At 39.1% G+C, this 22,242-nt stretch overlaps 8 non-coding genes across 8 annotated transcripts; all 8 read right to left on the bottom strand.

Moving 5' to 3' along the window:
* Positions 1-10,356: 10,356 nt before the first annotated feature.
* On the bottom strand, positions 10,357-10,428 carry trnap-agg (transfer RNA proline (anticodon AGG)). The gene has a single exon. It is a non-coding gene; the product is annotated as a tRNA-Pro (tRNA).
* Positions 10,429-11,423: 995 nt separating this feature from the next.
* trnap-agg (transfer RNA proline (anticodon AGG)) lies at positions 11,424-11,495 on the bottom strand. The gene has a single exon. It is a non-coding gene; the product is annotated as a tRNA-Pro (tRNA).
* Positions 11,496-12,487: 992 nt separating this feature from the next.
* Positions 12,488-12,559, bottom strand: trnap-agg (transfer RNA proline (anticodon AGG)). Its single transcript has one exon. It is a non-coding gene; the product is annotated as a tRNA-Pro (tRNA).
* A 4,197-nt stretch (positions 12,560-16,756) lies between these two features.
* On the bottom strand, positions 16,757-16,828 carry trnap-agg (transfer RNA proline (anticodon AGG)). Its single transcript has one exon. It is a non-coding gene; the product is annotated as a tRNA-Pro (tRNA).
* Positions 16,829-17,823: 995 nt separating this feature from the next.
* trnap-agg (transfer RNA proline (anticodon AGG)) lies at positions 17,824-17,895 on the bottom strand. Its single transcript has one exon. It is a non-coding gene; the product is annotated as a tRNA-Pro (tRNA).
* A 992-nt stretch (positions 17,896-18,887) lies between these two features.
* On the bottom strand, positions 18,888-18,959 carry trnap-agg (transfer RNA proline (anticodon AGG)). The gene has a single exon. It is a non-coding gene; the product is annotated as a tRNA-Pro (tRNA).
* A 995-nt stretch (positions 18,960-19,954) lies between these two features.
* On the bottom strand, positions 19,955-20,026 carry trnap-agg (transfer RNA proline (anticodon AGG)). The gene has a single exon. It is a non-coding gene; the product is annotated as a tRNA-Pro (tRNA).
* A 2,062-nt stretch (positions 20,027-22,088) lies between these two features.
* On the bottom strand, positions 22,089-22,160 carry trnap-agg (transfer RNA proline (anticodon AGG)). Its single transcript has one exon. It is a non-coding gene; the product is annotated as a tRNA-Pro (tRNA).
* Positions 22,161-22,242: the final 82 nt, after the last annotated feature.

Genomic DNA, 22,242 nt, shown 5'->3' with positions numbered 1-22,242 from the left:
GTCATGCAAGGAGCACAGGAATATTACATCTAGGAAAGGTGAAGTGCCATGAGGAACATTGCTGTTCTGCGGGATATGTCTGTAGATCGTTGTCTTATCGACTTTCACAAGTGTTTGACGAGATTGCTGGTTTTCTGGCGATGTGTATTGAAGATCCCAATTAGTTTGCAGAATGCATTTAACACATCAGCACAAGAATTTTCTTTTTGAGTTTTTTCCCATCGGGTTTTGCGAGATTGCTATTTTACAATCAATGTCCATTGAAGATTGCAATCAGTTTCAGAAGTTACTTGCCACATCTGCACAAGGACCTTCTGCATGTGTGCAAGATGCTTTTGAGCTTTATCTTTGAGGTGTAGGCTATTGCGAAGAATTAACCAGAATGCTGTTTTACAATCAAAGTCCATTGAACATAACAATCAATTGCCGAAGGTGCTTCTGCTAAACTGTGCCCATTTCTATGTGTGTTCTGAAATCACTATGACAATGCACTTGCAAATATGAAGGTAAATTGACATGAAACTAAAGCAAATGTGGCAAACTATGCAATTTGTGTTACTTAGTGAGAAAGGAGTAACAGGCATGGGTCAAATGAGGAGAAGTTTGCCTGGATTGTATTCTTCATAGAATTTTGCTTTTGGTTATCTCCTTGATTTATAATTATATTGGACTAACATATTATGCACATGCAGACAAATTGGAAAAGCCAGCATGTGATTGAAAGAATCTGCTTTTGGTAGCTTCCCTGCATATGGGCTCGTCCGGGATTTGAACGCGGGACCTCTTGCACCCTAAGCGAGAATCATAACCCTAGACCAACGAGCCCCCCATGCTGATTGCGCTTACACAGTGCATGAGACAAAACTTAGAGTTTTCTCCATTTCATGATTTTGCTAGGCAGCAGAAAATTTCACCATGAACTTTTTGAATAGGTTTGTCTACATTATTTTTTGAACAACCACGTTTTCAACATAACAGTAAGAAAGTCATATTTTAAATGACAGCAGGGGCACAGAGTTCCTTATAACTTTGATGGGTTTTGATATGCTGTTTTCCATAGAGTCTTGGTCATGCAAGGAGCACAGGAATATTACATCTAGGAAAGGTGAAGTGCCATAAGGAACATTGCTGTTCTGCGGGATATGTCTGTAGATCGTTGTCTTATCGACTTTCACAAATGTTTGACGAGATTGCTGGTTTTCTGGCGATGTGTATTGAAGATCCCAATTAGTTTGCAGAATGCATTTAACACATCAGCACAAGAATTTTCTTTTTGAGCTTTTTCCTATCGGGTTTTGCGAGATTGCTATTTTACAATCAATGTCCATTGAAGATTGCAATCAGTTTCAGAAGTTACTTGCCACATCTGCACAAGGTCCTTCCGCATGTGTGCAAGATGCTTTTGAGCTTTATCTTTGAGGTGTAGGCTATTGCGAAGAATTAACCAGAATGCTGTTTTACAATCAAAGTCCATTGAACATAACAATCAATTGCCGAAGGTGCTTCTGCTAAACTCTGCCCATTTCTATGTGTGTTCTGAAATCACTATGACAATGCAATAGCAAATATGAAGGTAAATTGACATGAAACTAAAGCAAATGTGGCAAACTATGCCATTTGTGTTACTTAGTGAGAAAGGAGTAACAGGCATGGGTCAAATGAGGAAAAGTTTGCCTGGATTGTATTCTTCATAGAATTATGCTTTTGGTTATCTCCTTGATTTATAATTATATTTGAGTAACATATTATGCACAAGCAGACAAATTGGGAAAGCCAGCATGTGATTGAAAGAATCTGCTTTTGGTAGCTTCCCTGCATATGGGCTCGTCCGGGATTTGAACCCGGGACCTCTCGTACCCTAAGCGAGAATCATACCCCGAGACCAACGAGCCCCCCATGCTGATTGCGCTTACACAGTGCATGAGACAAAACTTAGAGTTTTCTCCATTTCATGATTTTGCTAGGCAGCAGAAAATTTCACCGTGAACTTTTTGAATAGGTTTGTCTACATTATTTTTTGAACAACCACGTTTTCAACATAACAGTAAGAAAGTCATATTTTAAATGACAGCAGGGGCACAGAGTTCCTTATAACTTTGATGGGTTTTGATATGCTGTTTTCCATAGAGTCTTGGTCATGCAAGGAGCACAGGAATATTACATCTAGGAAAGGTGAAGTGCCATGAGGAACATTGCTGTTCTGCGGGATATGTCTGTAGATCGTTGTCTTATCGACTTTCACAAATGTTTGACGAGATTGCTGGTTTTCTGGCGATGTGTATTGAAGATCCCAATTAGTTTGCAGAATGCATTTAACACATCAGCACAAGAATTTTCTTTTTGAGTTTTTTCCCATCGGGTTTTGCGAGATTGCTATTTTACAATCAATGTCCATTGAAGATTGCAATCAGTTTCAGAAGTTACTTGCCACATCTGCACAAGGTCCTTCCGCATGTGTGCAAGATGCTTTTGAGCTTTATCATTGAGGTGTAGGCTATTGCGAAGAATTAACCAGAATGCTGTTTTACAATCAAAGTCCATTGAACATAACAATCAATTGCCGAAGGTGTTTCTGCTAAACTCTTCCCATTTCTATGTGTGTTCTGAAATCACTATGACAATGCAATTGCAAATATGAAGGTAAATTGACATGAAACTAAAGCAAATGTGGCAAACTATGCCATTTGTGTTACTTAGTGAGAAAGGAGTAACAGGCATGGGTCAAATGAGGAGAAGTTTGCCTGGATTGTATTCTTCATAGAATTATGCTTTTGGTTATCTCCTTGATTTATAATTATATTGGAGTAACATATTATGCACAAGCAGACAAATTGGGAAAGCCAGCATGTGATTGAAAGAATCTGCTTTTGGTAGCTTCCCTGCATATGGGCTCATCCGGGATTTAAACCCGGGAGCTCTCCCACCCTAAGCGAGAATCATACCCCTAGACCAATGAGCCCCCCATGCTGATTGTGCTTACACAGTGCATGAGACAAAACTTAGAGTATTCTCCATTTCATAATTTTTCTAGGCAGCAGAAAATTTCACCATGAACTTTTTGAATAGGTTTGTCTACATTATTTCTTGAACAACCACGTTTTCAACATAACAGTAAGAAAGTCATATTTTAAATGACAGCAGGGGCACAGAGTTCCTTATAACTTTGATGGGTTTTGATATGCTGTTTTCCATAGAGTCTTGGTCATGCAAGGAGCACAGGAATATTACATCTAGGAAAGGTGAAGTGCCATAAGGAACATTGCTGTTCTGCGGGATATGTCTGTAGATCGGTGTCTTATCGACTTTCACAAATGTTTGACGAGATTGCTGGTTTTCTGGCGATGTGTATTGAAGATCCCAATTAGTTTGCAGAATGCATTTAACACATCAGCACAAGAATTTTCTTTTTGAGCTTTTTCCTATCGGGTTTTGCGAGATTGCTATTTTACAATCAATGTCCATTGAAGATTGCAATCAGTTTCAGAAGTTACTTGCCACATCTGCACAAGGTCCTTCCGCATGTGTGCAAGATGCTTTTGAGCTTTATCTTTGAGGTGTAGGCTATTGCGAAGAATTAACCAGAATGCTGTTTTACAATCAAAGTCTATTGAACATAACAATCAATTGCCGAAGGTGCTTCTGCTAAACTCTGCCCATTTCTATGTGTGTTCTGAAATCACTATGACAATGCAATTGCAAATATGAAGGTAAATTGACATGAAACTAAAGCAAATGTGGCAAACTATGCCATTTGTGTTACTTAGTGAGAAAGGAGTAACAGGCATGGGTCAATTGAGGAAAAGTTTGCCTGGATTGTATTCTTCATAGAATTTTGCTTTTGGTTATCTCCTTGATTTATAATTATATTTGAGTAACATATTATGCACAAGCAGACAAATTGGGAAAGCCAGCATGTGATTGAAAGAATCTGCTTTTGGTAGCTTCCCTGCATATGGGCTCGTCCGGGATTTGAACCCGGGACCTCTCGTACCCTAAGCGAGAATCATACCCCGAGACCAACGAGCCCCCCATGCTGATTGCGCTTACACAGTGCATGAGACAAAACTTAGAGTTTTCTCCATTTCATGATTTTGCTAGGCAGCAGAAAATTTCACCGTGAACTTTTTGAATAGGTTTGTCTACATTATTTTTTGAACAACCACGTTTTCAACATAACAGTAAGAAAGTCATATTTTAAATGACAGCAGGGGCACAGAGTTCCTTATAACTTTGATGGGTTTTGATATGCTGTTTTCCATAGAGTCTTGGTCATGCAAGGAGCACAGGAATATTACATCTAGGAAAGGTGAAGTGCCATGAGGAACATTGCTGTTCTGCGGGATATGTCTGTAGATCGTTGTCTTATCGACTTTCACAAATGTTTGACGAGATTGCTGGTTTTCTGGCGATGTGTATTGAAGATCCCAATTAGTTTGCAGAATGCATTTAACACATCAGCACAAGAATTTTCTTTTTGAGTTTTGTCCCATCGGGTTTTGCGAGATTGCTATTTTACAATCAATGTCCATTGAAGATTGCAATCAGATTCAGAAGTTACTTGCCACATCTGCACAAGGTCCTTCCGCATGTGTGCAAGATGCTTTTGAGCTTTATCATTGAGGTGTAGGCTATTGCGAAGAATTAACCAGAATGCTGTTTTACAATCAAAGTCCATTGAACATAACAATCAATTGCCGAAGGTGTTTCTGCTAAACTCTTCCCATTTCTATGTGTGTTCTGAAATCACTATGACAATGCAATTGCAAATATGAAGGTAAATTGACATGAAACTAAAGCAAATGTGGCAAACTATGCCATTTGTGTTACTTAGTGAGAAAGGAGTAACAGGCATGGGTCAAATGAGGAGAAGTTTGCCTGGATTGTATTCTTCATAGAATTATGCTTTTGGTTATCTCCTTGATTTATAATTATATTGGAGTAACATATTATGCACAAGCAGACAAATTGGGAAAGCCAGCATGTGATTGAAAGAATCTGCTTTTGGTAGCTTCCCTGCATATGGGCTCGTCCGGGATTTAAACCCGGGAGCTCTCCCACCCTAAGCGAGAATCATACCCCTAGACCAATGAGCCCCCCATGCTGATTGTGCTTACACAGTGCATGAGACAAAACTTAGAGTATTCTCCATTTCATGATTTTTCTAGGCAGCAGAAAATTTCACCATGAACTTTTTGAATAGGTTTGTCTACATTATTTCTTGAACAACCACGTTTTCAACATAACAGTAAGAAAGTCATATTTTAAATGACAGCAGGGGCACAGAGTTCCTTATAACTTTGATGGGTTTTGATATGCTGTTTTCCATAGAGTCTTGGTCATGCAAGGAGCACAGGAATATTACATCTAGGAAAGGTGAAGTGCCATAAGGAACATTGCTGTTCTGCGGGATATGTCTGTAGATCGTTGTCTTATCGACTTTCACAAATGTTTGACGAGATTGCTGGTTTTCTGGCGATGTGTATTGAAGATCCCAATTAGTTTGCAGAATGCATTTAACACATCAGCACAAGAATTTTCTTTTTGAGCTTTTTCCTATCGGGTTTTGCGAGATTGCTATTTTACAATCAATGTCCATTGAAGATTGCAATCAGTTTCAGAAGTTACTTGCCACATCTGCACAAGGTCCTTCCGCATGTGTGCAAGATGCTTTTGAGCTTTATCTTTGAGGTGTAGGCTATTGCGAAGAATTAACCAGAATGCTGTTTTACAATCAAAGTCTATTGAACATAACAATCAATTGCCGAAGGTGCTTCTGCTAAACTCTGCCCATTTCTATGTGTGTTCTGAAATCACTATGACAATGCAATTGCAAATATGAAGGTAAATTGACATGAAACTAAAGCAAATGTGGCAAACTATGCCATTTGTGTTACTTAGTGAGAAAGGAGTAACAGGCATGGGTCAATTGAGGAAAAGTTTGCCTGGATTGTATTCTTCATAGAATTTTGCTTTTGGTTATCTCCTTGATTTATAATTATATTTGAGTAACATATTATGCACAAGCAGACAAATTGGGAAAGCCAGCATGTGATTGAAAGAATCTGCTTTTGGTAGCTTCCCTGCATATGGGCTCGTCCGGGATTTGAACCCGGGACCTCTCGTACCCTAAGCGAGAATCATACCCCGAGACCAACGAGCCCCCCATGCTGATTGCGCTTACACAGTGCATGAGACAAAACTTAGAGTTTTCTCCATTTCATGATTTTGCTAGGCAGCAGAAAATTTCACCGTGAACTTTTTGAATAGGTTTGTCTACATTATTTTTTGAACAACCACGTTTTCAACATAACAGTAAGAAAGTCATATTTTAAATGACAGCAGGGGCACAGAGTTCCTTATAACTTTGATGGGTTTTGATATGCTGTTTTCCATAGAGTCTTGGTCATGCAAGGAGCACAGGAATATTACATCTAGGAAAGGTGAAGTGCCATGAGGAACATTGCTGTTCTGCGGGATATGTCTGTAGATCGTTGTCTTATCGACTTTCACAAATGTTTGACGAGATTGCTGGTTTTCTGGCGATGTGTATTGAAGATCCCAATTAGTTTGCAGAATGCATTTAACACATCAGCACAAGAATTTTCTTTTTGAGTTTTTTCCCATCGGGTTTTGCGAGATTGCTATTTTACAATCAATGTCCATTGAAGATTGCAATCAGTTTCAGAAGTTACTTGCCACATCTGCACAAGGTCCTTCCGCATGTGTGCAAGATGCTTTTGAGCTTTATCATTGAGGTGTAGGCTATTGCGAAGAATTAACCAGAATGCTGTTTTACAATCAAAGTCCATTGAACATAACAATCAATTGCCGAAGGTGTTTCTGCTAAACTCTTCCCATTTCTATGTGTGTTCTGAAATCACTATGACAATGCAATTGCAAATATGAAGGTAAATTGACATGAAACTAAAGCAAATGTGGCAAACTATGCCATTTGTGTTACTTAGTGAGAAAGGAGTAACAGGCATGGGTCAAATGAGGAGAAGTTTGCCTGGATTGTATTCTTCATAGAATTATGCTTTTGGTTATCTCCTTGATTTATAATTATATTGGAGTAACATATTATGCACAAGCAGACAAATTGGGAAAGCCAGCATGTGATTGAAAGAATCTGCTTTTGGTAGCTTCCCTGCATATGGGCTCGTCCGGGATTTAAACCCGGGAGCTCTCCCACCCTAAGCGAGAATCATACCCCTAGACCAATGAGCCCCCCATGCTGATTGTGCTTACACAGTGCATGAGACAAAACTTAGAGTATTCTCCATTTCATGATTTTTCTAGGCAGCAGAAAATTTCACCATGAACTTTTTGAATAGGTTTGTCTACATTATTTCTTGAACAACCACGTTTTCAACATAACAGTAAGAAAGTCATATTTTAAATGACAGCAGGGGCACAGAGTTCCTTATAACTTTGATGGGTTTTGATATGCTGTTTTCCATAGAGTCTTGGTCATGCAAGGAGCACAGGAATATTACATCTAGGAAAGGTGAAGTGCCATGAGGAACATTGCTGTTCTGCGGGATATGTCTGTAGATCGTTGTCTTATCGACTTTCACAAATGTTTGACGAGATTGCTGGTTTTCTGGCGATGTGTATTGAAGATCCCAATTAGTTTGCAGAATGCATTTAACACATCAGCACAAGAATTTTCTGTTTGAGCTTTTTCCTATCGGGTTTTGCGAGATTGCTATTTTACAATCAATGTCCATTGAAGATTGCAATCAGTTTCAGAAGTTACTTGCCACATCTGCACAAGGTCCTTCCGCATGTGTGCAAGATGCTTTTGAGCTTTATCTTTGAGGTGTAGGCTATTGCGAAGAATTAACCAGAATGCTGTTTTACAATCAAAGTCCATTGAACATAACAATCAATTGCCGAAGGTGCTTCTGCTAAACTCTGCCCATTTCTATGTGTGTTCTGAAATCACTATGACAATGCAATTGCAAATATGAAGGTAAATTGACATGAAACTAAAGCAAATGTGGCAAACTATGCCATTTGTGTTACTTAGTGAGAAAGGAGTAACAGGCATGGGTCAAATGAGGAAAAGTTTGCCTGGATTGTATTCTTCATAGAATTTTGCTTTTGGTTATCTCCTTGATTTATAATTATATTTGAGTAACATATTATGCACAAGCAGACAAATTGGGAAAGCCAGCATGTGATTGAAAGAATCTGCTTTTGGTAGCTTCCCTGCATATGGGCTCGTCCGGGATTTGAACCTGGGACCTCTCGTACCCTAAGCGAGAATCATACCCCGAGACCAACGAGCCCCCCATGCTGATTGCGCTTACACAGTGCATGAGACAAAACTTAGAGTTTTCTCCATTTCATGATTTTGCTAGGCAGCAGAAAATTTCACCGTGAACTTTTTGAATAGGTTTGTCTACATTATTTTTTGAACAACCACGTTTTCAACATAACAGTAAGAAAGTCATATTTTAAATGACAGCAGGGGCACAGAGTTCCTTATAACTTTGATGGGTTTTGATATGCTGTTTTCCATAGAGTCTTGGTCATGCAAGGAGCACAGGAATATTACATCTAGGAAAGGTGAAGTGCCATGAGGAACATTGCTGTTCTGCGGGATATGTCTGTAGATCGTTGTCTTATCGACTTTCACAAATGTTTGACGAGATTGCTGGTTTTCTGGCGATGTGTATTGAAGATCCCAATTAGTTTGCAGAATGCATTTAACACATCAGCACAAGAATTTTCTTTTTGAGTTTTTTCCCATCGGGTTTTGCGAGATTGCTATTTTACAATCAATGTCCATTGAAGATTGCAATCAGTTTCAGAAGTTACTTGCCACATCTGCACAAGGTCCTTCCGCATGTGTGCAAGATGCTTTTGAGCTTTATCATTGAGGTGTAGGCTATTGCGAAGAATTAACCAGAATGCTGTTTTACAATCAAAGTCCATTGAACATAACAATCAATTGCCGAAGGTGTTTCTGCTAAACTCTTCCCATTTCTATGTGTGTTCTGAAATCACTATGACAATGCAATTGCAAATATGAAGGTAAATTGACATGAAACTAAAGCAAATGTGGCAAACTATGCCATTTGTGTTACTTAGTGAGAAAGGAGTAACAGGCATGGGTCAAATGAGGAGAAGTTTGCCTGGATTGTATTCTTCATAGAATTATGCTTTTGGTTATCTCCTTGATTTATAATTATATTGGAGTAACATATTATGCACAAGCAGACAAATTGGGAAAGCCAGCATGTGATTGAAAGAATCTGCTTTTGGTAGCTTCCCTGCATATGGGCTCGTCCGGGATTTAAACCCGGGAGCTCTCCCACCCTAAGCGAGAATCATACCCCTAGACCAATGAGCCCCCCATGCTGATTGTGCTTACACAGTGCATGAGACAAAACTTAGAGTATTCTCCATTTCATGATTTTTCTAGGCAGCAGAAAATTTCACCATGAACTTTTTGAATAGGTTTGTCTACATTATTTCTTGAACAACCACGTTTTCAACATAACAGTAAGAAAGTCATATTTTAAATGACAGCAGGGGCACAGAGTTCCTTATAACTTTGATGGGTTTTGATATGCTGTTTTCCATAGAGTCTTGGTCATGCAAGGAGCACAGGAATATTACATCTAGGAAAGGTGAAGTGCCATGAGGAACATTGCTGTTCTGCGGGATATGTCTGTAGATCGTTGTCTTATCGACTTTCACAAATGTTTGACGAGATTGCTGGTTTTCTGGCGATGTGTATTGAAGATCCCAATTAGTTTGCAGAATGCATTTAACACATCAGCACAAGAATTTTCTTTTTGAGCTTTTTCCCATCGGGTTTTGCGAGATTGCTATTTTACAATCAATGTCCATTGAAGATTGCAATCAGTTTCAGAAGTTACTTGCCACATCTGCACAAGGTCCTTCTGCATGTGTGCAAGATGCTTTTGAGCTTTATCTTTGAGGTGTAGGCTATTGCGAAGAATTAACCAGAATGCTGTTTTACAATCAAAGTCCATTGAACATAACAATCAATTGCCGAAGGTGCTTCTGCTAAACTGTGCCCATTTCTATGTGTGTTCTGAAATAACTATGACAATGCACTTGCAAATATGAAGGTAAATTGACATGAAACTAAAGCAAATGTGGCAAACTATGCCATTTGTGTTACTTAGTGAGAAAGGAGTAACAGGCATGGGTCAAATGAGGAGAAGTTTGCCTGGAATGTATTCTTCATAGAATTTTGCTTTTGGTTATCTCCTTGATTTATAATTATATTGGACTAACATATTATGCACAAGCAGACAAATTGGGAAAGCCAGCATGTGATTGAAAGAATATGCTTTTGGTAGCTTCCCTGGATATGGGCTCGTCTGGGATTTGAACCCGGGACCTCTCGCACCCTAAGCGAGAATCATACCCCTAGACCAACGAGCCCCCCATGCTGATTGCGCTTACGCAGTGCATGAGACAAAACTTAGAGTTTTCTCCATTTCATGATTTTGCTAGGCAGCAGAAAATTTCACCGTGAACTTTTTGAATAGGTTTGTCTACATTATTTTTTGAACAACCACGTTTTCAACATAACAGTAAGAAAGTCATATTTTAAATGACAGCAGGGGCACAGAGTTCCTTATAACTTTGATGGGTTTTGATATGCTGTTTTCCATAGAGTCTTGGTCATGCAAGGAGCACAGGAATATTACATCTAGGAAAGGTGAAGTGCCATGAGGAACATTGCTGTTCTGCGGGATATGTCTGTAGATCGTTGTCTTATCGACTTTCACAAATGTTTGACGAGATTGCTGGTTTTCTGGCGATGTGTATTGAAGATCCCAATTAGTTTGCAGAATGCATTTAACACATCAGCACAAGAATTTTCTTTTTGAGTTTTTTCCCATCGGGTTTTGCGAGATTGCTATTTTACAATCAATGTCCATTGAAGATTGCAATCAGTTTCAGAAGTTACTTGCCACATCTGCACAAGGTCCTTCTGCATGTGTGTAAGATGCTTTTGAGCTTTATCTTTGAGGTGTAGGCTATTGCGAAGAATTAACCAGAATGCTGTTTTACAATCAAAGTCCATTGAACATAACAATCAATTGCCGAAGGTGCTTCTGCTAAACTGTGCCCATTTCTATGTGTGTTCTGAAATCACTATGACAATGCACTTGCAAATATGAAGGTAAATTGACATGAAACTAAAGCAAATGTGGCAAACTATGCCATTTGTGTTACTTAGTGAGAAAGGAGTATCAGGCATGCGTCAAATGAGGAGAAGTTTGCCTGGAATGTATTCTTCATAGAATTTTGCTTTTGGTTATCTCCTTGATTTATAATTATATTGGACTAACATATTATGCACAAGCAGACAAATTGGGAAAGCCAGCATGTGATTGAAAGAATCTGCTTTTGGGAACTACACTGCAGATGGGCTCGTCTGAGATTTGAACCCAGGACCTCTCGCACCCTAAGCGAAAATCATACCCCTAGACCAACGAGCCCCCCATGCTGATTGCGCTTACACAGTGCATGAGACAAAACTTAGAGTTTTCTCCATTTCATGATTTTGCTAGGCAGCAGAAAATTTCACCGTGAACTTTTTGAATAGGTTTGTCTACATTATTTTTTGAACAACCACGTTTTCAACATAACAGTAAGAAAGTCATATTTTAAATGACAGCAGGGGCACAGAGTTCCTTATAACTTTGATGGGTTTTGATATGCTGTTTTCCATAGAGTCTTGGTCATGCAAGGAGCACAGGAATATTACATCTAGGAAAGGTGAAGTGCCATGAGGAACATTGCTGTTCTGCGGGATATGTCTGTAGATCGTTGTCTTATCGACTTTCACAAATGTTTGACGAGATTGCTGGTTTTCTGGCGATGTGTATTGAAGATCCCAATTAGTTTGCAGAATGCATTTAACACATCAGCACAAGAATTTTCTTTTTGAGTTTTTTCCCATCGGGTTTTGCGAGATTGCTATTTTACAATCAATGTCCATTGAAGATTGCAATCAGTTTCAGAAGTTACTTGCCACATCTGCACAAGGTCCTTCTGCATGTGTGTAAGATGCTTTTGAGCTTTATCTTTGAGGTGTAGGCTATTGCGAAGAATTAACCAGAATGCTGTTTTACAATCAAAGTCCATTGAACATAACAATCAATTGCCGAAGGTGCTTCTGCTAAACTGTGCCCATTTCTATGTGTGTTCTGAAATCACTATGACAATGCACTTGCAAATATGAAGGTAAATTGACATGAAACTAAAGCAAATGTGGCAAACTATGCCATTTGTGTTACTTAGTGAGAAAGGAGTATCAGGCATGCGTCAAATGAGAAGTTTGCCTGGAATGTGTTCTTCATAGAATTTTGCTTTTGGTTATCTCCTTGATTTATAATTATATTGGACTAACATATTATGCACAAGCAGACAAATTGGGAAAGCCAGCATGTGATTGAAAGAATCTGCTTTTGGGAACTACACTGCAGATGGGCTCGTCTGAGATTTGAACCCAGGACCTCTCGCAACCTAAGCGAAAATCATACCCCTAGACCAACGAGCCCCCCATGCTGATTGCGCTTACGCAGTGCATGAGACAAAACTTAGAGTTTTCTCCATTTCATGATTTTGCTAGGCAGCAGAAAATTTCACAGTGAACTTTTTGAATAGGTTTGTCTACATTATTTTTTGAACAACCACATTTTCAACATAACAATAAGAAAGTCATATTTTAAATGACAGCAGGGGCACAGAGTTCCTTGTAACTTTGATGGGTTTTGATATGCTGTTTTCCATAGAGTCTTGGTCATGCAAGGAGCACAGGAATATTACATCTAGGAAAGGTGAAGTGCCATGAGGAACATTGCTGTTCTGCGGGATATGTCTGTAGATCGTTGTCTTATCGACTTTCACAAATGTTTGACGAGATTGCTGGTTTTCTGGCGATGTGTATTGAAGATCCCAATTAGTTTGCAGAATGCATTTAACACATCAGCACAAGAATTTTCTTTTTGAGCTTTTTCCCATCGGGTTTTGCGAGATTGCTATTTTACAATCAATATCCATTGAAGATTGCAATCAGTTTCAGAAGTTACTTGCCACATCTGCACAAGGTCCTTCTGCATGTGTGCAAGATGCTTTTGAGCTTTATCTTTGAGGTGTAGGCTATTGCGAAGAATTAACCAGAATGCTGTTTTACAATCAAAGTCCATTGAACATAACAATCAATTGCCGAAGGTGCTTCTGCTAAGCTGTGCCCATTTCTATGTGTGTTCTGAAATCACTATGACAATGCACTTGCAAATATGAAGGTAAATTGACATGAAACTAAAGCAAATGTGGCAAACTATGCCATTTGTGTTACTTAGTGAGAAAGGAGTAACAGGCATGGGTCAAATGAGGAAAAGTTTGCCTGGATTGTATTCTTCATAGAATTTTGCTTTTGGTTATCTCCTTGATTTATAATTATATTTGAGTAACATATTATGCACAAGCAGACAAATTGGGAAAGCCAGCATGTGATTGAAAGAATCTGCTTTTGGTAGCTTCCCTGCATATGGGCTTGTCCGGGATTTGAACCCGGGACCTCTCGTACCCTAAGCGAGAATCATACCCCGAGACCAACGAGCCCCCCATGCTGATTGCGCTTACACAGTGCATGAGACAAAACTTAGAGTTTTCTCCATTTCATGATTTTGCTAGGCAGCAGAAAATTTCACAGTGAACTTTTTGAATAGGTTTGTCTACATTATTTTTTGAACAACCACATTTTCAACATAACAATAAGAAAGTCATATTTTAAATGACAGCAGGGGCACAGAGTTCCTTATAACTTTGATGGGTTTTGATATGCTGTTTTCCATAGAGTCTTGGTCATGCAAGGAGCACAGGAATATTACATCTAGGAAAGGTGAAGTGCCATGAGGAACATTGCTGTTCTGCGGGATATGTCTGTAGATCGTTGTCTTATCGACTTTCACAAATGTTTGACGAGATTGCTGGTTTTCTGGCGATGTGTATTGAAGATCCCAATTAGTTTGCAGAATGCATTTAACACATCAGCACAAGAATTTTCTTTTTGAGCTTTTTCCCATCGGGTTTTGCGAGATTGCTATTTTACAATCAATATCCATTGAAGATTGCAATCAGTTTCAGAAGTTACTTGCCACATCTGCACAAGGTCCTTCTGCATGTGTGCAAGATGCTTTTGAGCTTTATCTTTGAGGTGTAGGCTATTGCGAAGAATTAACCAGAATGCTGTTTTACAATCAAAGTCCATTGAACATAACAATCAATTGCCGAAGGTGCTTCTGCTAAGCTGTGCCCATTTCTATGTGTGTTCTGAAATCACTATGACAATGCACTTGCAAATATGAAGGTAAATTGACATGAAACTAAAGCAAATGTGGCAAACTATGCCATTTGTGTTACTTAGTGAGAAAGGAGTAACAGGCATGGGTCAAATGAGGAAAAGTTTGCCTGGATTGTATTCTTCATAGAATTTTGCTTTTGGTTATCTCCTTGATTTATAATTATATTTGAGTAACATATTATGCACAAGCAGACAAATTGGGAAAGCCAGCATGTGATTGAAAGAATCTGCTTTTGGTAGCTTCCCTGCATATGGGCTTGTCCGGGATTTGAACCCGGGACCTCTCGTACCCTAAGCGAGAATCATACCCCGAGACCAACGAGCCCCCCATGCTGATTGCGCTTACACAGTGCATGAGACAAAACTTAGAGTTTTCTCCATTTCATGATTTTGCTAGGCAGCAGAAAATTTCACAGTGAACTTTTTGAATAGGTTTGTCTACATTATTTCTTGAACAACCACGTTTTCAACATAACAGTAAGAAAGTCATATTTTAAATGACAGCAGGGGCACAGAGTTCCTTATAACTTTGATGGGTTTTGATATGCTGTTTTCCATAGAATCTTGGTCATGCAAGGAGCACAGGAATATTACATCTAGGAAAGGTGAAGTGCCATGAGGAACATTGCTGTTCTGCGGGATATGTCTGTAGATCGTTGTCTTATCGACTTTCACAAATGTTTGACGAGATTGCTGGTTTTCTGGCGATGTGTATTGAAGATCCCAATTAGTTTGCAGAATGCATTTAACACATCAGCACAAGAATTTTCTTTTTGAGTTTTTTCCCATCGGGTTTTGCGAGATTGCTATTTTACAATCAATGTCCATTGAAGATTGCAATCAGTTTCAGAAGTTACTTGCCACATCTGCACAAGGTCCTTCCGCATGTGTGCAAGATGCTTATTGAGCTTTATCATTGAGGTGTAGGCTATTGCGAAGAATTAACCAGAATGCTGTTTTACAATCAAAGTCCATTGAACATAACAATCAATTGCCGAAGGTGTTTCTGCTAAACTCTTCCCATTTCTATGTGTGTTCTGAAATCACTATGACAATGCAATTGCAAATATGAAGGTAAATTGACATGAAACTAAAGCAAATGTGGCAAACTATGCCATTTGTGTTACTTAGTGAGAAAGGAGTAACAGGCATGGGTCAAATGAGGAGAAGTTTGCCTGGATTGTATTCTTCATAGAATTATGCTTTTGGTTATCTCCTTGATTTATAATTATATTGGAGTAACATATTATGCACAAGCAGACAAATTGGGAAAGCCAGCATGTGATTGAAAGAATCTGCTTTTGGTAGCTTCCCTGCATATGGGCTCGTCCGGGATTTAAACCCGGGAGCTCTCCCACCCTAAGCGAGAATCATACCCCTAGACCAATGAGCCCCCCATGCTGATTGTGCTTACACAGTGCATGAGACAAAACTTAGAGTATTCTCCATTTCATGATTTTTCTAGGCAGCAGAAAATTTCACCATGAACTTTTTGAATAGGTTTGTCTACATTATTTCTTGAACAACCACGTTTTCAACATAACAGTAAGAAAGTCATATTTTAAATGACAGCAGGGGCACAGAGTTCCTTATAACTTTGATGGGTTTTGATATGCTGTTTTCCATAGAGTCTTGGTCATGCAAGGAGCACAGGAATATTACATCTAGGAAAGGTGAAGTGCCATGAGGAACATTGCTGTTCTGCGGGATATGTCTGTAGATCGTTGTCTTATCGACTTTCACAAATGTTTGACGAGATTGCTGGTTTTCTGGCGATGTGTATTGAAGATCCCAATTAGTTTGCAGAATGCATTTAACACATCAGCACAAGAATTTTCTTTTTGAGCTTTTTCCCATCGGGTTTTGCGAGATTGCTATTTTACAATCAATGTCCATTGAAGATTGCAATCAGTTTCAGAAGTTACTTGCCACATCTGCACAAGGTCCTTCTGCATGTGTGCAAGATGCTTTTGAGCTTTATCTTTGAGGTGTAGGCTATTGCGAAGAATTAACCAGAATGCTGTTTTACAATCAAAGTCCATTGAACATAACAATCAATTGCCGAAGGTGCTTCTGCTAAACTGTGCCCATTTCTATGTGTGTTCTGAAATAACTATGACAATGCACTTGCAAATATGAAGGTAAATTGACATGAAACTAAAGCAAATGTGGCAAACTATGCCATTTGTGTTACTTAGTGAGAAAGGAGTAACAGGCATGGGTCAAATGAGGAGAAGTTTGCCTGGAATGTATTCTTCATAGAATTTTGCTTTTGGTTATCTCCTTGATTTATAATTATATTGGACTAACATATTATGCACAAGCAGACAAATTGGGAAAGCCAGCATGTGATTGAAAGAATCTGCTTTTGGTAGCTTCCCTGGATATGGGCTCGTCTGGGATTTGAACCCGGGACCTCTCGCACCCTAAGCGAGAATCATACCCCTAGACCAACGAGCCCCCCATGCTGATTGCGCTTACGCAGTGCATGAGACAAAACTTAGAGTTTTCTCCATTTCATGATTTTGCTAGGCAGCAGAAAATTTCACCGTGAACTTTTTGAATAGGTTTGTCTACATTATTTTTTGAACAACCACGTTTTCAACATAACAGTAAGAAAGTCATATTTTAAATGACAGCAGGGGCACAGAGTTCCTTATAACTTTGATGGGTTTTGATATGCTGTTTTCCATAGAGTCTTGGTCATGCAAGGAGCACAAGAATATTACATCTAGGAAAGGTGAAGTGCCATGAGGAACATTGCTGTTCTGCGGGATATGTCTGTAGATCGTTGTCTTATCGACTTTCACAAATGTTTGACGAGATTGCTGGTTTTCTGGCGATGTGTATTGAAGATCCCAATTAGTTTGCAGAATGCATTTAACACATCAGCACAAGAATTTTCTTTTTGAGTTTTTTCCCATCGGGTTTTGCGAGATTGCTATTTTACAATCAATGTCCATTGAAGATTGCAATCAGTTTCAGAAGTTACTTGCCACATCTGCACAAGGTCCTTCTGCATGTGTGTAAGATGCTTTTGAGCTTTATCTTTGAGGTGTAGGCTATTGCGAAGAATTAACCAGAATGCTGTTTTACAATCAAAGTCCATTGAACATAACAATCAATTGCCGAAGGTGCTTCTGCTAAACTGTGCCCATTTCTATGTGTGTTCTGAAATCACTATGACAATGCACTTGCAAATATGAAGGTAAATTGACATGAAACTAAAGCAAATGTGGCAAACTATGCCATTTGTGTTACTTAGTGAGAAAGGAGTATCAGGCATGCGTCAAATGAGGAGAAGTTTGCCTGGAATGTATTCTTCATAGAATTTTGCTTTTGGTTATCTCCTTGATTTATAATTATATTGGACTAACATATTATGCACAAGCAGACAAATTGGGAAAGCCAGCATGTGATTGAAAGAATCTGCTTTTGGGAACTACACTGCAGATGGGCTCGTCTGAGATTTGAACCCAGGACCTCTCGCAACCTAAGCGAAAATCATACCCCTAGACCAACGAGCCCCCCATGCTGATTGCGCTTACGCAGTGCATGAGACAAAACTTAGAGTTTTCTCCATTTCATGATTTTGCTAGGCAGCAGAAAATTTCACAGTGAACTTTTTGAATAGGTTTGTCTACATTATTTTTTGAACAACCACATTTTCAACATAACAATAAGAAAGTCATATTTTAAATGACAGCAGGGGCACAGAGTTCCTTGTAACTTTGATGGGTTTTGATATGCTGTTTTCCATAGAGTCTTGGTCATGCAAGGAGCACAGGAATATTACATCTAGGAAAGGTGAAGTGCCATGAGGAACATTGCTGTTCTGCGGGATATGTCTGTAGATCGTTGTCTTATCGACTTTCACAAATGTTTGACGAGATTGCTGGTTTTCTGGCGATGTGTATTGAAGATCCCAATTAGTTTGCAGAATGCATTTAACACATCAGCACAAGAATTTTCTTTTTGAGCTTTTTCCCATCGGGTTTTGCGAGATTGCTATTTTACAATCAATATGCATTGAAGATTGCAATCAGTTTCAGAAGTTACTTGCCACATCTGCACAAGGTCCTTCTGCATGTGTGCAAGATGCTTTTGAGCTTTATCTTTGAGGTGTAGGCTATTGCGAAGAATTAACCAGAATGCTGTTTTACAATCAAAGTCCATTGAACATAACAATCAATTGCCGAAGGTGCTTCTGCTAAACTGTGCCCATTTCTATGTGTGTTCTGAAATCACTATGACAATGCACTTGCAAATATGAAGGTAAATTGACATGAAACTAAAGCAAATGTGGCAAACTATGCCATTTGTGTTACTTAGTGAGAAAGGAGTATCAGGCATGCGTCAAATGAGAAGTTTGCCTGGATTGTATTCTTCATAGAATTTTGCTTTTGGTTATCTCCTTGATTTATAATTATGTTGGAGTAACATATTATGCACAAGCAGACAAATTGGGAAAGCCAGCATGTGATTGAAAGAATCTGCTTTTGGGAACTACACTGCAGATGGGCTCGTCTGAGATTTGAACCCAGGACCTCTCGCAACCTAAGCGAAAATCATACCCCTAGACCAACGAGCCCCCCATGCTGATTGCGCTTACGCAGTGCATGAGACAAAACTTAGAGTTTTCTCCATTTCATGATTTTGCTAGGCAGCAGAAAATTTCACAGTGAACTTTTTGAATAGGTTTGTCTACATTATTTCTTGAACAACCACGTTTTCAACATAACAGTAAGAAAGTCATATTTTAAATGACAGCAGGGGCACAGAGTTCCTTATAACTTTGATGGGTTTTGATATGCTGTTTTCCATAGAATCTTGGTCATGCAAGGAGCACAGGAATATTACATCTAGGAAAGGTGAAGTGCCATGAGGAACATTGCTGTTCTGCGGGATATGTCTGTAGATCGTTGTCTTATCGACTTTCACAAATGTTTGACGAGATTGCTGGTTTTCTGGCGATGTGTATTGAAGATCCCAATTAGTTTGCAGAATGCATTTAACACATCAGCACAAGAATTTTCTTTTTGAGCTTTTTCCCATCGGGTTTTGCGAGATTGCTATTTTACAATCAATGTCCATTGAAGATTGCAATCAGTTTCAGAAGTTACTTGCCACATCTGCACAAGGTCCTTCTGCATGTGTGCAAGATGCTTTTGAGCTTTATCTTTGAGGTGTAGGCTATTGCGAAGAATTAACCAGAATGCTGTTTTACAATCAAAGTCCATTGAACATAACAATCAATTGCCGAAGGTGCTTCTGCTAAACTGTGCCCATTTCTATGTGTGTTCTGAAATAACTATGACAATGCACTTGCAAATATGAAGGTAAATTGACATGAAACTAAAGCAAATGTGGCAAACTATGCCATTTGTGTTACTTAGTGAGAAAGGAGTAACAGGCATGGGTCAAATGAGGAGAAGTTTGCCTGGAATGTATTCTTCATAGAATTTTGCTTTTGGTTATCTCCTTGATTTATAATTATATTGGACTAACATATTACGCACAAGCAGACAAATTGGGAAAGCCAGCATGTGATTGAAAGAACCTGCTTTTGGTAGCTTCCCTGGATATGGGCTCGTCTGGGATTTGAACCCGGGACCTCTCGCACCCTAAGCGAGAATCATACCCCTAGACCAACGAGCCCCCCATGCTGATTGCGCTTACACAGTGCATGAGACAAAACTTAGAGTTTTCTCCATTTCATGATTTTGCTAGGCAGCAGAAAATTTCACCGTGAACTTTTTGAATAGGTTTGTCTACATTATTTTTTGAACAACCACGTTTTCAACATAACAGTAAGAAAGTCATATTTTAAATGACAGCAGGGGCACAGAGTTCCTTATAACTTTGATGGGTTTTGATATGCTGTTTTCCATAGAGTCTTGGTCATGCAAGGAGCACAGGAATATTACATCTAGGAAAGGTGAAGTGCCATGAGGAACATTGCTGTTCTGCGGGATATGTCTGTAGATCGTTGTCTTATCGACTTTCACAAATGTTTGACGAGATTGCTGGTTTTCTGGCGATGTGTATTGAAGATCCCAATTAGTTTGCAGAATGCATTTAACACATCAGCACAAGAATTTTCTTTTTGAGCTTTTTCCTATCGGGTTTTGCGAGATTGCTATTTTACAATCAATGTCCATTGAAGATTGCAATCAGTTTCAGAAGTTACTTGCCACATCTGCACAAGGTCCTTCTGCATGTGTGCAAGATGCTTTTGAGCTTTATCTTTGAGGTGTAGGCTATTGCGAAGAATTAACCAGAATGCTGTTTTACAATCAAAGTCCATTGAACATAACAATCAATTGCCGAAGGTGCTTCTGCTAAACTGTGCCCATTTCTATGTGTGTTCTGAAATCACTATGACAATGCACTTGCAAATATGAAGGTAAATTGACATGAAACTAAAGCAAATGTGGCAAACTATGCAATTTGTGTTACTTAGTGAGAAAGGAGTAACAGGCATGGGTCAAATGAGGAGAAGTTTGCCTGGATTGTATTCTTCATAGAATTATGCTTTTGGTTATCTCCTTGATTTATAATTATATTGGACTAACATATTATGCACATGCAGACAAATTGGAAAAGCCAGCATGTGATTGAAAGAATCTGCTTTTGGTAGCTGCCCTGCATATGGGCTCGTCGGGGATTTGAACCCGGGACCTCTTGCACCCTAAGCGAGAATCATAACCCTAGACCAACGAGCCCCCCATGCTGATTGCGCTTACACAGTGCATGAGACAAAACTTAGAGTTTTCTCCATTTCATGATTTTTCTAGGCAGCAGAAAATTTCACCATGAACTTTTTGAATAGGTTTGTCTACATTATTTTTTGAACAACCACATTTTCAACATAACAGTAAGAAAGTCATATTTTAAATGACAGCAGGGGCACAGAGTTCCTTATAACTTTGATGGGTTTTGATATGCTGTTTTCCATAGAGTCTTGGTCATGCAAGGAGCACAGGAATATTACATCTAGGAAAGGTGAAGTGCCATAAGGAACATTGCTGTTCTGCGGGATATGTCTGTAGATCGTTGTCTTATCGACTTTCACAAATGTTTGACGAGATTGCTGGTTTTCTGGCGATGTGTATTGAAGATCCCAATTAGTTTGCAGAATGCATTTAACACATCAGCACAAGAATTTTCTTTTTGAGTTTTTTCCCATCGGGTTTTGCGAGATTGCTATTTTACAATCAATGTCCATTGAAGATTGCAATCAGTTTCAGAAGTTACTTGCCACATCTGCACAAGGTCCTTCTGCATGTGTGTAAGATGCTTTTGAGCTTTATCTTTGAGGTGTAGGCTATTGCGAAGAATTAACCAGAATGCTGTTTTACAATCAAAGTCCATTGAACATAACAATCAATTGCCGAAGGTGCTTCTGCTAAACTGTGCCCATTTCTATGTGTGTTCTGAAATCACTATGACAATGCACTTGCAAATATGAAGGTAAATTGACATGAAACTAAAGCAAATGTGGCAAACTATGCCATTTGTGTTACTTAGTGAGAAAGGAGTATCAGGCATGCGTCAAATGAGGAGAAGTTTGCCTGGAATGTATTCTTCATAGAATTTTGCTTTTGGTTATCTCCTTGATTTATAATTATATTGGACTAACATATTATGCACAAGCAGACAAATTGGGAAAGCCAGCATGTGATTGAAAGAATCTGCTTTTGGGAACTACACTGCAGATGGGCTCGTCTGAGATTTGAACCCAGGACCTCTCGCAACCTAAGCGAAAATCATACCCCTAGACCAACGAGCCCCCCATGCTGATTGCGCTTACGCAGTGCATGAGACAAAACTTAGAGTTTTCTCCATTTCATGATTTTGCTAGGCAGCAGAAA

Source organism: Brienomyrus brachyistius, unplaced genomic scaffold, assembly GCF_023856365.1.
Source record: "Brienomyrus brachyistius isolate T26 unplaced genomic scaffold, BBRACH_0.4 scaffold55, whole genome shotgun sequence".
Classification (NCBI taxonomy): Eukaryota; Metazoa; Chordata; class Actinopteri; order Osteoglossiformes; family Mormyridae; genus Brienomyrus; species Brienomyrus brachyistius.
Note: the sequence above shows the minus strand (reverse complement) of the source record. Positions and strands in the feature narration are given on the sequence as shown.